At 32.7% G+C, this 17,079-nt stretch overlaps 1 protein-coding gene and 2 non-coding genes across 3 annotated transcripts in view; all 3 read left to right on the top strand.

The window, feature by feature from the left end:
- The window catches only part of LOC143196284 (nephrin), a 360,346-nt gene that overhangs the window by 130,584 nt on the left and 212,683 nt on the right, over nt 1-17,079 (top strand). The gene's annotated exons all lie outside the window — the stretch shown is intronic.
- On the top strand, nt 6,425-6,641 carry LOC143196743 (small nucleolar RNA U3). The gene has a single exon (XR_013005813.1). It is a non-coding gene; the product is annotated as a small nucleolar RNA U3 (small nucleolar RNA).
- Nucleotides 11,596-11,812, top strand: LOC143196741 (small nucleolar RNA U3). Its single transcript, XR_013005810.1, has one exon. It is a non-coding gene; the product is annotated as a small nucleolar RNA U3 (small nucleolar RNA).

Genomic DNA, 17,079 nt, shown 5'->3' with positions numbered 1-17,079 from the left:
ACCAGCCGGTACATTTATCTTCGTCCGTGGAAATAATGCCACGCCGATGCCATTTTTCAAGAGACGCTAACGTTTCGGCACGCCAGCGACGCACTTGTTCCCCTTTTGTAAATAAATATTCACTTCTCCGTTGCGCAAATAAATGTCTTCGGTGCCGGCGACGACTTTTGCACGAAACCGCTTCGAAAAAAGACCCTCGACTGTTAAATTCGAGACGCGAATGTTTATGGATGTCTGGATGATATTAAATAAGGAATGGTAAACTGAAAAACGACCAGGTCATCGACAAAAACCACATATTCGATGTGAACTCTCTCAATCCCCTTTTATTGGAAACAGCTCCAAATATTTTTTTATTTTTTTTTTTTTTTGGTAAAATATATAGTTCGTATAATATTTTTATTTGATATAATACGTCAATTCTTACAATATCTAGACTAATATTAATCTATATATGTTATATTGCGTAACTTATACAGCCACGTCACATAATAAACACTCTTAGAATGCGAAATCATAGGTATAAATTAGTAGTATTGTATTGTTGCTCTAAACCACCTCGAGGGCGCGCCAAGCCAGTTTATTTACTATTTTATGATAATTCTATGTATCTACTTTAGCCGGAATAAAAGTTATTTTGCAAAAAAAAAGGATTTGAGAGGAAAATCGACTTTTGAAATAATAAATTTTAAATGCCCACTAAAACGTTTCAAATAAGCACGTGACGTAGTCGTTTTGGTCGCACCGGACGGTCTGTATGTGTACGGGTCTTAGTGATTATTATTTTAATAATTTTGTGCCATAACTAGATATTATATCATGTATCGATGGTGTTAAGGCACTTAATATATTCATACATCGTTAAAAATAGTATAGTTTGAATATCGATAATTTATTCATAGTAATAATATCATTCTAATGTAAGCATTTACTATTTTAAGTACCTTTAATTTGTCAAATATGTAATAAAAGTAATATGGAGGTAAATAACACTTCACAACATTTGAGGTTAGACCGCAGTTTGTTTCGTTTATTATGTATATAATTCGCTTATAACAGCAAAAGAAACAGTACTTAGAACATTGGCTGACGACACAATTATAATGGCAAAATATGTATCTCTGTCTAAGGCTATAGAACATAAGCACAAGTAGCAGTTAACGAGATCTACAAACGGACTAGAACCTGGAAAATACAGCTTGATAGCTTCAAATCTTTCCATGTTAATTTTGCGTTGCCCGAAAATGACAAAAACTTAATTATATTACTTGACGGATGCTCGACTCCTCAAGCAGAATCAGCTAAACACCTCGGAATATATCCCGATTAAACTGTTTAAACTGGAAGCGTCATGTGAGACAAAAAGCAGAGGAATTTAGATTCAAAATCCAGCAACTGTACTGGTTAGTCGGAAGATACTCTCGGCTTCATCTAGAATCAAAGAGATTGGTGTATCAGTCAATTCTATTTGGACCTATGGGGTGCAAACATGGGGTTGAACTAAAACATCAAACCAACTAGTAATCCAACGTACCCAAAACAAAGTTCTACGATTAATTACCAATGCTTATCACTACGTAACCAACGAAGAGCTGCACCGTGATCTCGGAATAAAATGGATACACGAAGTGATCCAAGATTTCGCCTTAAAACATGAAACAAAGTTACTAAATCACAGCAACATGGAAGCAATGCAGCTACTAGACAGCACGTAAGAAATAAGAATATTGAAGCGAACTAAAGCACACGAACTAGTTTAGTGTATAAGTGTATTTGTAAGTTTAGCTTAAGTAGATTAGTTTTATTCTAATTTGGGAAATATATAGTATATATAGGAATATATAGTATATATAGATATATAGGAAATATATAGTATATAGGAAATATATAGTATATAGGAAATATTAGTATTGTACTAAGTATATAAGATGTAATTGTTAAAAAAACAACGAGTTCCTTATAATTATGTACTTCCTTCAGTTAACAAATAATATAAAAAAGTTAATTTAATATAATATGACTGGTTTAGTCGTACAAGTCTATATGAAGTCAGTATATGTTTCTACAAGAATCGAATACCAACTAGACAGAACAAAATAGACTTCTAACTGAAAGCACTGAACATTCACTGTTGTTCACTACTGACCATATATTCTCAAAATTAAAAAAAATAATTACATTCAAGCCAACTAAATATTTACGGTTAGATTACGAAAGATCAATACTAAATATCTGGTTTCTTATATCTGATATTATAAATATGTGGTATATCAAATAGTGCGTTACAACTGGCTAAGGATTAGTAACATATATTTTATTAATCAATGTGATTTTATCAAGTTTTTACAAGCTGCTATATGTGTAATGGCAAACAGAAATTTCAAACATCTCAAATAGTGCTTATGTACAGACAATGGATGAACTAAATGTTGTCACAGAAATTAAGTTAAAGTATGTCTAAATACAGATTTCGTAAAGTACTTGATGAAGTATTGTAGTTGCACGTGCTTACAAGATTATTAGGCTGTTACTGAAATGAACTTAAAAATTACATTATGCCCATTTTATTTACCCAAATATTGCAAGGAAATTTTATACAGTCATCAAATGCATATCATCAAATGTATATGAGCATCCATCCTGTATCAGAAAACACATCAGGACCTTACATTTTTAGTAGGTTTGCCATCGAAACGTTATTAAGTTATTACCTGCATCTCATAGTTAATGGGTCTAGAATACTTATTCATTTCAATTCTATAAAAGCTCTAGTATTGTTTTTAAAATTATTATTTTAATTGCGGTCCCAGAGTATAGTCCTTATCAATGAATCGATTGTGGGCAAATTTAAGGTATTTGCCGTGTTAAGATAAATAATCTGAATAAAATCTAAGCGCCCTATAAATTTGAAATCTTGGATTGTGGAAATGGTGGTTAGAAAACTCTAAGTGACGTTAATGTTTCGTAGCACTACTTATTTATTTATTTTACCACTATTTTGAAATGCTGTGTTTTTATTTGTGGTAAAATCTTAGTAAATCACTTCTAATTCATAAATAATTAAACGTGATCAATCAGTAACTGACAATGTATCAGACTGACTCGAACATACCATCATAAAGCTATAAAAGTGCAGACATTATAAAAATGATATTTTAGGAAATAACTATTAGAATTTTATAAACAATTTAACGAATTTATCTCTCTGGCATCCTGAACAATAGTAGATGTCATATTGTGAGGTAATTGTGGCTGATAAAAACTGATAGATAATATATTTTTAGCACACAAAAATATATAAACTTTATTAAATTGGTTCAAAACTTTTTTATAAACATTTGTTTGATCTTTGTTATCCCATAATTTATAACAAGTAAACCTAACAGCAATCGGAAATGAATACAAAGCGTTAAATACCAAAAATACAATAAAAATATTACATTAACATCGAGTTAGGTGCCCTGTCGGTGAATTTATTAAATCATTCCCCTCGAAAATCCGTTGCTGTAACGACACAGAAGTTATATTTTGCATTTTAAACAACATATTTGTTCGCCGAATATTGTTTCAGTAATTTAACGTCGTTAGAACAGCAGCAGCGCAGCTCCAGATTTCCATCACCTTTTCCATTTTCGTTGTTCTCTCCATTTTCCGAGAGAGACTGTCTTGCATGTAGCTAACGAGTGTTATGGAAATTGTTTGCCGCCTACTTTCCTTGGAAAATCAGAAAATTTGTGTAATGTGGCTCGTCGGGCTGGTCAAAATTAAATTTTCTTTCCGGTCTTTTTCGTTTTTATGAATATGGTGTCTCTATATGAGATGCCATACTGGGTAATTCAATAAATTTATAGAGTACCATATATTCGTCTACAGTTGGATGCACTATTTTTAATCGGAACATTACCAAAGTTTCATTTTGATCTGTAAATTCATTCATATTTTATAAGTCATAAAACGTCAAAATAAAATTTTATTTCCGGCCTGTTTCCTTTTTAAGGTATATTAAGTATTTTACAGAGAATGAGTTGGTATTAAGCTAAATTATGTTTACATATAGTAGAATATAAAATACGTGTTATTTACTACAAGCTAAACAAGGGTTTTCTTTATTTTTATTTAGTTATTACAATAATTATGTAAATATTTTATTTTAAAATGTATAAATTTTTTGTGTTAAAAATCTAAGTTTGATTATTCTGAAATTTTTAGCGAATTTCTTATTTATTTTTTGAAGTCAATTCAATTTTTTGCCTAAAATATAGGGTAGGCTATGAGAAGGTGCAGCTCGTAGGAGGAAAAATAGGGATAAAGAAACAATGACTGAAAATAAAGAGCGCTCCAGGGCCCGAGGTTCGCTACCTAGCCTAGATGATTTGACAAATGTTCTGTGTTGGTTCCTGTGATGTTCACTCTTTCTAATAAAAAAGAATTTTGAAAATCGGTCCATAATTGACATATTTGTTCTTGCTTATTTTTCCCATGATTATTACAAAACCCAAACTGATGTTCTCGAAGAATATTTCTATTTTCAGTTAGTTAGTAGCACTTTTCAGAATGATTAACATTTAGTGAACACACTGTACATCTACACAAGGTCGCATCGTTTGGTCCTCTTCAATTTGCCTCCTAGTTCAGTGTTATCCAAGAGTTGCAGTGCTTAGGAGTGGAGTATTTCTTCATGTCTTATTGGGAATTTATTAAATTCCTCTAAACAGTTTCATATCACAATAATAGCTTTTTAGATACTTATATTTTAATTTTTTTTGGTTCGACAGGATTACTGTCATTTGCACTTTCTAGGAAATTACTTGTCAGCCCTATTGGGCCTCAGATTTGTCACCAGGAATTTTTCAAAGAGTAGCATTTCTCATCACCATTATAATGACTCTATGATTTCCATGATATTCTATTTCTACAGCAATTTATGATTTTACTATATTTTCTGAATGAGGAATTGTATTCTAATTTGATACCAATATAATTATCAACTCAAAACTGATCAGTTATATCCACAACTTAAAATATTCCGAAAAATAACCGAGCATCGATCTATTTGCGAAGTTTACGATGATGCGTCGAGACTCTTTTGTTTTTTTCGGTCGGGTTATTTTTCCTGTCAAAAATGGTTCTATTATCTTAAAAGCTACATCTTGCTCTTAGCTGGGCGAATAATTCACGGCTTATCCCATTCTCGGGCGGTATTATTAATTGTACTTTCGGCTCTCTCGTAGCCGAATGACTTCTGATATTTTTATCTTTTCGGCCGGCCAACTTTGTTTCGAGATATGGACGAACTATTGTTCGAAGGTTTCGCTTTTATTTATCTGTTTTTCTGTGTTAGTAATGTTTTTATACGGGACTCATCATGTTATTAAGATACTGATGGGATATATAGAAATATTAAAAATGTTCCATTATTTACTGCATACACTCATCCTCATTTTGTTCATTAGTAAATAATACCTCAGTGATATTGCTAAATATTACAAAATATTATCGAATTATAACTGCTAAAAAAATATCGCATTAAGCTCTTTCCGTCTATTATTTATACTAATGTAGACATGCAACTAGGATTATTCTCTGTATTTCCACTGACAGCATAAGACATGAGCTCAGAAGCCTTAGTCCTCTTGAGATGCTGGTCTGACTGGAGAAAAGGTCTTTGTTCCAGAAGGACAAATTTTTGATGATATGTCTAGGGGTGCCCATTTGTCCAAATCTGTATGAATGTTATTATTTCTGAGGTACCACGGAGTAACAGCATTACTCAATATTTTGTTCTGAGACCGCTGAATTATATTCATATTACTCTTCTATCAGTATACAGCTTTGTGGAGTTATTTATCCAACGAAAGTTCTTAAACGAAGTACTGCGAGGTACTCTTGATGCTGCATGTTACATTTGTAACGATAACGTTATCACGGAATATACCCAACGATATTAATAAAAGCTCCATCAGTACACCATTGTTGAGGTTCTCCAGCTCCTAAATAATGATGGTGCAGTCAAAAGAGTACAGAGAACAACACCATTTGATATAGTTCATTGATGTTATTAGTAAAATTCAGTGCACATTAAAAACAGTTAAATAGATGTTAAGCCCAAAGTGTTTAACATAGAATGAGTACTTTGTAATTTTAAAATAATTACAAATTAGGATAAAAATAAACTAAATCAACGTTAATTTATTGGTCATGTTACAACAACTAAATAGAGTTAAATAACACGTACAATGTTTATCTATGGTGCATAAATTGTTTAATATATAGTTAATGTTCAGAAATGTATTAAAATTTTAAAATGCATTACTAACGGAATATCTATTGTTCCGATTCGTCAATAGGTGGCGCACCAAGACATATCTAGCTTTTCTTGGACGTTCGATTTCATTAAAACTTCTTCAGTTGTTGCTGAATCAGCAAGATCATACTTCACAGGATCATTTCTGTAGTATATCTTCGCAATCTCTCTACCCAAAAGTAGAGTTATCGTAACCGTGAGGATGAGACAGAATTTCATTTCCTGAGCGTGAGAAATGATCTTAAACGACACATTAGTGTTGTTTAATGATTACCAATGATCGTTCAACCTATTATATTTTTATGATAGGGTATGGAAATGAAGTAGTCTGAGTGGTTGTTTTTTATTTAATTGAATTGGTGTATCATATTATACCTTTTTGGGTATGTATATTTTATAAGGATTGCTATAAGAGCAGAATTTTTTCTAAAGGACCAATATTTCTAAATTTAATATCCGTTTTTATTTTTTGTTTACATGAACCTTCCAGCGCAGCCTCTACTACTAAGCTAGCGTATGTGTCACGACTATTATATTTATTCTGATGAGGATTTGTGGATTTCTCTTAAATATAACAATGACGTGCATAGATTTAGTCCCATTCAAACTCACTCTCCACTGCTTGGTACTATTATTTATTAATTTTGTTTACTGATGTTTGCAATTTTATTGTTACTTCCTGATGTTCTTTACCTATAGCTAATATGGACGTATCATCAGCAAAAGTTACCAATTAATAAAGTTAAATTAGTTAAATTAATACCCAATTTTGAAATTATATTTTATTTATAGTTTTCCCATTGTCTTTAATTTTGGAGTTTCGAGTAAGTGTCTTCTTCGATATCCACTACAGTTCTAGCATTAAGACAATCTTGAAAATTTCCCTTCAATTTAATATCAAAAGTGAACTATCCTTCAGCCTTCAATCATAATAAATTTTCTTTATTTCCAACTTTTTAGTAATTACAATTGATTTCAGTGAAAAAATCATTCTTTGGAGGATTGTGTTTAATCTTATTTGCTTGGCCTTTAGTTGCTTCAGTAGAATTGTATTTGCTTTAGGTAAAAGGAAGGTAGTATGAGAGCTAGCGATGCAGAGAAAACAAGAATATCCGGTAAACACAACATCTTCGTCGAAATTTATTTGCGAATATGATAAGAAAGGCTTCTTGTTCAGGCAACTCGCCGTTATTGTATTTTAAATTAAATTTAATACCTATACTTAAAACTTCTATACATCTCTTTAGTTTAACATTAAAAGTGATAATTTTATCACTTTATCCTTTATAAAAAACTATTACTAAAAAAATATACGAACGCAAACGTGTGACTTTACAGTAACTGTCCCTGCCCGCCGCACTTGCCTTGCAGCTAGCAACTTATAACACTCTTTCAACATACCATTTTATTTTCCGGACTTAATCAGTGTGCTTTATTATTGAACGATAGTATTATTGTCTGGAAAATTAATTTTACGTATTTTGATACTCAAATATTGTTATATAAAAATTACAGACATACTGAAATAATTTGCAATTTTTTTAAATAAATTAAAAGTAGCGTCTGGCACATTATAAACAATAAAAAAAATCTGGCAATGAATTAAATATTTTTGTTAAATCTTTGAAGCCATTAAGAAAACATTATCCATTTGGAATTAATTTAAAAATTGAGTATTTTCCGGTACAGAAACGATGCGCAATGGTAAACGTAACCCCTGCAGCCAGCCCTATGAGCCGGGTGCTGACCGAGAGAGTGAAAGAGATGTTATGTCAAAAGATCAGCTTTCCTGAAATTGTCTTTTTTTTGTTCTGACATAAAAACCAGGCGGTGGAATACATGACGCATACCTGGTCGCGGAGACTTGCCCTGGAGTGACAACTTGGACCGTGTTATGTGGGACTGCCTCTGGGCTTACCAATACACTAAACCGAAACCGCCTCACAGTTGACCTCTGTGGATCGCTACTGCTAATGCATTCAATTTGGGGATATGGCACCCGCTGATCGGGCAGCCGTTATTGGGCACGAGGTCCCTGCGATTCTATTGATTCGCGAACCTGAGTTAACACACAACTGGATACTGTTGTATGGGGGCAAAAGTTATGACTGCAGCGACGGATGAGGTCGTTTCAGCCTGGAAAAGGGGGGGAGCTTAGCGGTTACGCGGTGCTAAGCTCCCAGCATGTCGACCAGCTGGCGAACAAGCGCGTTTTCAGAAGAACTTGAGCTGAGTTGTTGTTTGTGGAATGATTGAGATATGAAGTGCTTGATTTCTGGAGTGTCAGTTTCCCTATAAATTTTATTATTTCTGACAAACCATGGAGCGTTTAATATTCTCCTGAGGAGCTTATTTTGGAAAACTTGAAGCCGTTTGACCTGCTTGGGTGCAACAAACTTGAAGTAGACATTAGATCCGTAGAGGAGTACGGACCGAATTAACATCTTGTAAAATAAGCATTTGATGGAGATGGGAAGTCTGCTAGAAGGACAGATCAGAGAAGATAGCAGGTTTGCTATCCCCGAAACTTTTTGGACTGCTTTCTGGATTTGGGATTGCCAACCGAACCGCCGGTCGAAGTGAAGACCTAGGTACGTGACGTTATCCAGCCATGGAATTATTGCGGTGTCGATCTTAAGTTGCGAGACGCACAGTGCGTAACGCTTCTTATGGAATATGATGGCCTGTGTTTTCAGGGGGTTGATTTGCAACCTCCTGAATTTGAACCAAATGACCGCATGATCGAACTGCTTCTGTAAACGTTCATGAATTGTAACTTCGAACCTGGCGGCCGTGAAGAAATCAATGTCGTCAGCGTAAAACACGACGTCAATGTGCTCTTTTCTCGGCAGATCTGAAATAAAGAGGTTAAATAAGGCTGGGGTGAAATTCTCTATCAACCTGGCTAGCTCTTAGACTAAACCATCTAGCTCGTCAAACTTGTTTGGATAGTAACAATTATTTTATTATAAGTTGCTAGTAATTGCTGATAGTACAAGAAATTATTTTCACATTCTGTAATACGGGATATTTGAGGAAATCTTTTATCTATAAATATATGTAAGATTTTTTTTTACGGAACATAGTCGAGATATTGATCAATTTTGTCCTATATTGCTTCCCCTATTTCTTTTTTATACCTTTATGTCATTCGGTATAGGAGGATTTGTACCTTTTCCCGACTTCCGTGCCGTTAAAGCCAAATTTATATTCAATCCTGTAACGTCTCTGTGGAATACAAGTTTGTTTTTGGTTAGAACTAAAGAAGCTCTCTCTATTTTGGGCAGAGCCACGATAATGTCAGGATTTTATGGTACGAAGCTAAATTTAATTTCAGATTTGGAAAGAAAGAATACATATATACAGAATAAATATATAGAGAATACTATAAGATATACATGTACATATAAGTTATAAAATGTGAAAGGGTTTAGAAAATAAAAACAATTATTTACTTTAAAATACTGTTTTATTTAACGAAATGAAGTGGCCACTTGTTGAACGGCGATACAAAGTGACATTGAGGGTTTATTAGAAAACAGGCCAACCCATCTCAGTCGTTCACCATTCAGGTAGTTTTACCATTCAGGCGACGGGGTAGTTAAGAACATATTGCATATTACATTCACCGCTTTTTCAGCTAGAACTAATCTTCAAAAAAACTGTTAAAATTTCATGATATTGTACTCATAAGTTTGTGAGTTATTATGTTAAGAGTTGCACTACTTTTGTTAGTTTCAAAACAATGGATCAGAAACAATTTTGTGTTTTAATTTTACACTGCTTCTTGATGGGAAAATTACCGTTCAAGCAAAATGGCTTGAAGAGTATTATAAGGACTCAGAAATCAACAATAAAACGTTGGTTTGCTGACTTCAAGCGTAGTCCTAGAGACATCGATGATGCAGAACCCTCTGGATGTCCAAATGTGGTGGTAATACCAGAAAACATCAAAAAAAAAATCCACAGTATCGTTTTGAATGATCAAAAAGTGAAGTGCGTGAGTCAGCCAACATCGGAAAGATATCAAAAGAACGTGTTGGTTTTATATTACATGAGCATTTGATTATGAGAAAGTTCTGTTCAAAGATTGCTCACTGTTGACCAAAAACAAAACGTGTTGATGACTGTGAGCGTAGTTTTCCGGTAACACACCGGAATTTTTGCGTTGATATGTAACAACGGATGAACCATGGATCCATCACTTCACTCAGGAATCAAAACGATCGTCATAGGCAAAAGATAAGTCGTTCCACAAAAGTGGTATTGAAATGTTAGGGCCACGCTGGAATGATTGTGTGGCTCTTGATGGAGATTATTATATTATACGTTGATGAATAAAGCCAATTTTAATTAAAAAAAATCGCGTTTTCTTTATTACACCCGGGACTTTTAAGCCCATGTGTTACATGTACAGATGACGACAACACATTATTATGTAACCTGTGAATCTTATTAATTTTGTATGACAATGCTCCCCTTTATATATATTATCCATATATATATGCTCCCCCATATATATATTATATAAATATATATATATATATATATATATATATATATATAAACTATATAAAATATGTATAATATAAATATATATATAAAATATATAATATATATATATATATATATATATATATATATATAAATATATATATATTTATATAATATATATATGGATCTTAATATTTATATAATATATATATATATATATATATATATATATATCAGAAGTTATGATTTTTTAAATATCAATGTATTATTCACACTTTCAATACAATGTTTTGAAACTAATTATGTAGGGAATTCTACAGATAATTAGATCAGTTATGTGTGCGAGATTTTGTAAAAATTTTGTAAAAAATAAACAAAGATGACCTTGTTGAAGGATGTCAGATTATATAATCATATTATCTATCTGTACTAATATACTATCTCATATGAGATTTATTATCACAGTAGAGATGGAAATCTAACCAGGAATACACAGAAATAATAAAATGTATCTAAGATCCTTAATACAACGTGGGGCAGAAGTCCTGCTACCATTGACGTAATTTCCGCTGAGTGGCAATTTTTAGCCCACCGTATAGTTAAAATATAAAGTACAATATAAAATAGTACTAAACAAAATTATGGGATGTATTAAATACTATAATGCATTCCGTTTATAATGCATTATAAACGGAACGCGTTGTCTCGATCCACCAATAGGTGGCGCAACAAGAAATATCTAGCTTTTCTTGGACGCTCGATTTCATTAAAACTCCTTCAGTTGTTGCTGAATCAGCAAGATCATACTTCACAGGATCATTTCTGTAGTATATCTTCGCAATCTCTCTACCCAAAAGTAGAGTTATCGCAACCATGAGGATGAGACACAATTTCATTTCCTGAGCGTGAGAAATGATCTTAAACGACGCATTAGTGTTGTTTAATGATTACCGATGATCGTTCAACCTATTATATTTTTATGATAGGGTATGGAAATGAAATAGTCTGAGTGGTTGTTTTTTTATTCAATTTAATTTATATCTCTGTATGTTATATTTCTATATACATGCTTAAGGATTTGCTTGTAAGAGCGGAAATTTTTTTTAATAGCGAACACATTCTTCTAAATTTAATATCCGTGTTCTTTCTTCTTTACGTTCATGATTGATTTTGAAATGAATGATATTGTTGAAATATTGTTATGAAATATACTGTTTCACAAATTTTCTATAAAAATCTGTAAATTTAATCATTATTTCAACTTTATTTCAACTATAGAGTTGTTTTACCAATAATGGGCCCGCCAATGGCCAGTAATAAAGGGGAATTTAAAATACAATGATGGAATAATAATAACAGTTAAATTTATTTAAATATTTCAAAATTCTGAAGATATACCTTAAACTTATTCATTTTTCATATATAACAAAGATAATCTTCCTTCATTACCACAGTAATATTATTATAAATAAAAATTTTTATTGAAATATTAGCAAGAGAATGTTATATTTCTCGAATAATAATTTTATTCGAAAATAAGTGTAATAATTTTAAGTAATAACTGATTTCCTATTATTATATTATGGACTTAAACATGACATAATACATTTTACGAACTATTAACATTTCAACTAAATATTTCCTAAATAATATCAAATAATAAATATAAATAATACAAAAAATCTAATATAACAATTACTATTCTCAATATATATGTTCTAACTTGGTCGACTCCAGCGACCTTACCAGCATGCATAAATATTGAATGAGTGCATTTAATAGTACAGACTGTTGAGACGTAATTACATTTAAGAATATTTTTAATTTAAGTTTATGAAAATTGTGATGTTTTTTCTTTTGTATGTTTATGAGTCCTATTTATTAGACCATTGAACTGGTTTTTGTAATATATGGGAAATGAGACAATAAAAAATATCGCATTGTATCTAATGTCTGGTGAAGCTAGCCCAATATAAGAAAGACAACGAGCAAACAGAAAACACGTGTCTAGCAATTTTGTCTGTAGCATTTCTGGTTCTGTGCCATACTCTTCTAGCTTTTCGCCTTTATTTTATCATTTCTCTAATTTCGTGGGAGTAAAGTACTTCATACTCTGATTTCTCTCTTGCTATTGGGGTAGCATCTTTTGCAGCTGACCGAATTTGTTCAATTATATTTTTGGTTTGTTGCTCAAGATCATCTAAAGTCTTACTTTTAAAATGGTTTGTTCCTGCAGTATTAATCTGAATTTATCCCAGTCAGTATATTTATTGGTAAGATTACGCGTTTTTGCTTTTTGGGATTGGCGCGCCTACTGTTAACAATACTGGAGTGTGATCAAATGTTAGATCGCACATATTAACATGTAAACATTAGAAAATATACGAACACAAACGTGTGACTTTACGCAAACTGTCGCTGTCCGCCGCAGTTGCCTTGCAGCTCGCAACTTATAAAACTCTTTCAAGCAAGACTGTTGGGACGTAATTATATTCAAGAATATTTTTTAATTTTTAGTTTACGAAAATTGTAATATTTCTTCGTTTGTATAGTTTATGAGTTAAATTTATTAGACGATTGAACTGGTTGTTGTAGTATATGGGACATGAGATAATAGAAAATATCGCTTTGTATCTAATGGCTGGTGAAGCTAGCCCAAAATAAGAAAGGCAAAGAGCAAACAGAAAACACGTGTCTAGCAAAAATGACGTCTCATCGGCTCGTTGTTGAGTGTTCCGGATAATGGGTATTCAGGCTAGACGAGGCGCGTCAAAAGTTAGACCTGAAAAAGGACCCCTTAAAATGGCTATATTCATAAACTTCAAGAAGGCTAGAGATCGTGGAATTTTCGAGCATTGCTTAACAGTCGTAATATAAAAAGTTCTTAGCTGGAAGAGTTTATCCCGAAATTCTGGACGCACCTAGAACCAGAGGACGGAGCTTCAGCGATAAAACACGATGTATCGACAACGAGAATCAGATTTGCTAAATAATTTGTAACAGAGTTAGAATTGAAGAGTTATAGAACCAAAACCAGAAACTGGAACATGAATTAAGAAATATTCAAGAAAGTCAGGATTAAGAAAACGTATCAAGAATGGATATCAGGAATCAAGAATAGTATAATTCTTATATGTTGTGTTTATCATTAGTTGGGTTCGATGACGGAATCTTTTCACCATTACGGAACAATTTAACGTCTTTCATTCTATATATTGTTATATCATTCATTTAAATAAACAAACTTGTCTTTGTGCATTGATTTGCGCAAAAAAGAGAGAAAATAAATTGTATTTCATTTGCAACATTGTTTTCTCTCCTTAATTCCTCAACACAGGCAATATTTAAATTATGTAACAAAATTTATAAAGTCATTCCTGGATATGAATCCATTGTACTGTTTTGGTAAAAAAAACAATAAAATAATTTTTTTTAGAAAAGCATTTATTTGCACAACCACAATAAAAACCCGTCCAGTATTACTATTTGTAGTGTCAGTGTAAAACAACCAGCCAAAAACCCGATTCTACCACATCCGTTTTAAGTACATTTTCGCTTTGTACAAATACATTTTACATCGTCGAAATATCCCCCCTCTTCACGAGACAACCGAGGTGGGAGAGTGAGCGAAAGAGAAAAAACGATCCCGTCTATTGTAGCCGATACGCTGCCAACTTCCGCAATCCGGTCAGCGCTAACGAACACAAAATAAACTTTTCGAAACCGACAAAAGGCCCCCCCAAACCAAATAAAATTCGAAATAAAAGGACCGCCGACCGGCCGGGCCGCCCTTAATGAACGAAATAGTTTTTACTACTTCGACGAAGATTTCGTACGGACTTGGCGCTTTTAGTGCCTGACGAGACGTAACACCTAAATGAATTTGATGTTATAGTTGCTAGGTAATTGGCTGGACTGGGAACGTAATCTAATGGAAACCACACTAACATTTCTGATCAGCCGGACTCTCTTATTAGTTTGATAGTTATTTTATTAAGTTAATGTCTACTAGCGACCCGCCCCGGCTTCGCACGGATGCAATGCTGATACTAAATTAAATACACTACAGAAAAAATATGAACGTTGTATATAAAAACATAGCGGCCCGCTCCGACTTTGCACGGGCATAAAATATATATGCCTATGTCACTCAATGAAAACATGATTAAAATCGATCCAGTATTTTTGGTTCATTCATTACTGCCCTTGGCCTGCACGCATTAAATTTGGAGTAAAACAATTCCTCTTCCCCTATACTTACTATGAAGATTTCCTGCTATCTTTGGAATATCTAAATTCATACAATTTTTATTACATTACACATTTTTAAACGCAAATTTTAAATTTGTAATATCTCCGAAAATATTTGTTTAATTTACATGCTGTAAGGAACCATATTGATCTATATTAATTGCACACTGTATTTAACTAACTAACTTAACTACTAATTCGATAAGGATTAATGCCGTATTGCTTAAAATAGCTTCGTAAATAAGCCATTTTCTCACGTAAAAAGTAAACAATAAAAATGGTTAATGTGGGTTATCACTAAAAGATAAACATATACCATCGCGGACTTTTTTGCAGACGTTTTTATGGTGTACAATAATGTAGTACATTAATTTGATCTAACTTGTAGGGTTAGGCAGCGTTTTTGCTAATTGCTAAATAAGCCTAAAAAAATAGGTTAATTTACGACATCACGTTAGAAACCTCTAAAATTAGCAATGTTGCCTTAGTATATTATGCATGTATTATACATATAAACCTTCCTCTTGAATCACTCTATCTATTGAAAACCGCATCAAAATCCGTTGCGTAGTTTTAAAGATTTAAGCGCACATAGGGATATAGGGACAGAAAAGGCGACTTTGTTTTATACTATGTAGTGATGAATAACGTATAACAGTGTATGGTGATATAAAAAGCAACTGCACCACTGGAATTTGTAAAAAAACTTGTTAAAACTAATGTTGGGAACTATTGACTGTTCAGTAATTAACTACTTCAGTCGCTATTTTTGGTTCGACCGATTTTACTACTTTTTACCAGTGACTGTTTCAGTCGACTGTTTTCGGTCCGACTGATTTTGTTACTATTTACTATCAACTATTTCAATTCAGTATTTTTGGTTCTACTTGTTTCATTCGACTGATTTTTAACTGGCACTGTCGTCCTAGCCGTGACCATGACAAAAATGTACCCAATTTATGCTTACATAGATTTGTATGTAACTAGCGACCCGCCCCGGCTTCGCACGGGTGCAATGCTGATACTAAATTAAATACACTACAGAAAAAATATGAACGTTGTATATAAAAACATAGCGGCCCGCTCCGACTTTGCACGGGCATAAAATATATATGCCTATGTCACTCAATGAAAACATGATTAAAATCGATCCAGTATTTTTGGTTCATTCATTACTGCCCTTGGCCTGCACGCATTAAATTTGGAGTAAAACAATTCCTCTTCCCCTATACTTACTATGAAGATTTCCTGCTATCTTTGGAATATCTAAATTCATACAATTTTTATTACATTACACATTTTTAAACGCAAATTTTAAATTTGTAATATCTCCGAAAATATTTGTTTAATTTACATGCTGTAAGGAACCATATTGATCTATATTAATTGCACACTGTATTTAACTAACTAACTTAACTACTAATTCGATAAGGATTAATGCCGTATTGCTTAAAATAGCTTCGTAAATAAGCCATTTTCTCACGTAAAAAGTAAACAATAAAAATGGTTAATGTGGGTTATCACTAAAAGATAAACATATACCATCGCGGACTTTTTTGCAGACGTTTTTATGGTGTACAATAATGTAGTACATTAATTTGATCTAACTTGTAGGGTTAGGCAGCGTTTTTGCTAATTGCTAAATAAGCCTAAAAAAATAGGTTAATTTACGACATCACGTTAGAAACCTCTAAAATTAGCAATGTTGCCTTAGTATATTATGCATGTATTATACATATAAACCTTCCTCTTGAATCACTCTATCTATTGAAAACCGCATCAAAATCCGTTGCGTAGTTTTAAAGATTTAAGCGCACATAGGGATATAGGGACAGAAAAGGCGACTTTGTTTTATACTATGTAGTGATGAATAACGTATAACAGTGTATGGTGATATAAAAAGCAACTGCACCATTGGAATTTGTAAAAAAACTTGTTAAAACTAATGTTGGGAACTATTGACTGTTCAGTAATTGACTACTTCAGTCGCTTTTTTTGGTTCGACCGATTTTACTACTTTTTACCAGTGA

The sequence above is a fragment of the Rhynchophorus ferrugineus genome, unplaced genomic scaffold (genome assembly GCF_030347505.1).
Source record: "Rhynchophorus ferrugineus isolate W39M unplaced genomic scaffold, kcgeb_rfMv2 rfM4, whole genome shotgun sequence".
In the NCBI taxonomy this organism is placed as follows: Eukaryota; Metazoa; Arthropoda; class Insecta; order Coleoptera; family Curculionidae; genus Rhynchophorus; species Rhynchophorus ferrugineus.
This window is presented reverse-complemented; position numbering and strand designations above follow the sequence as displayed.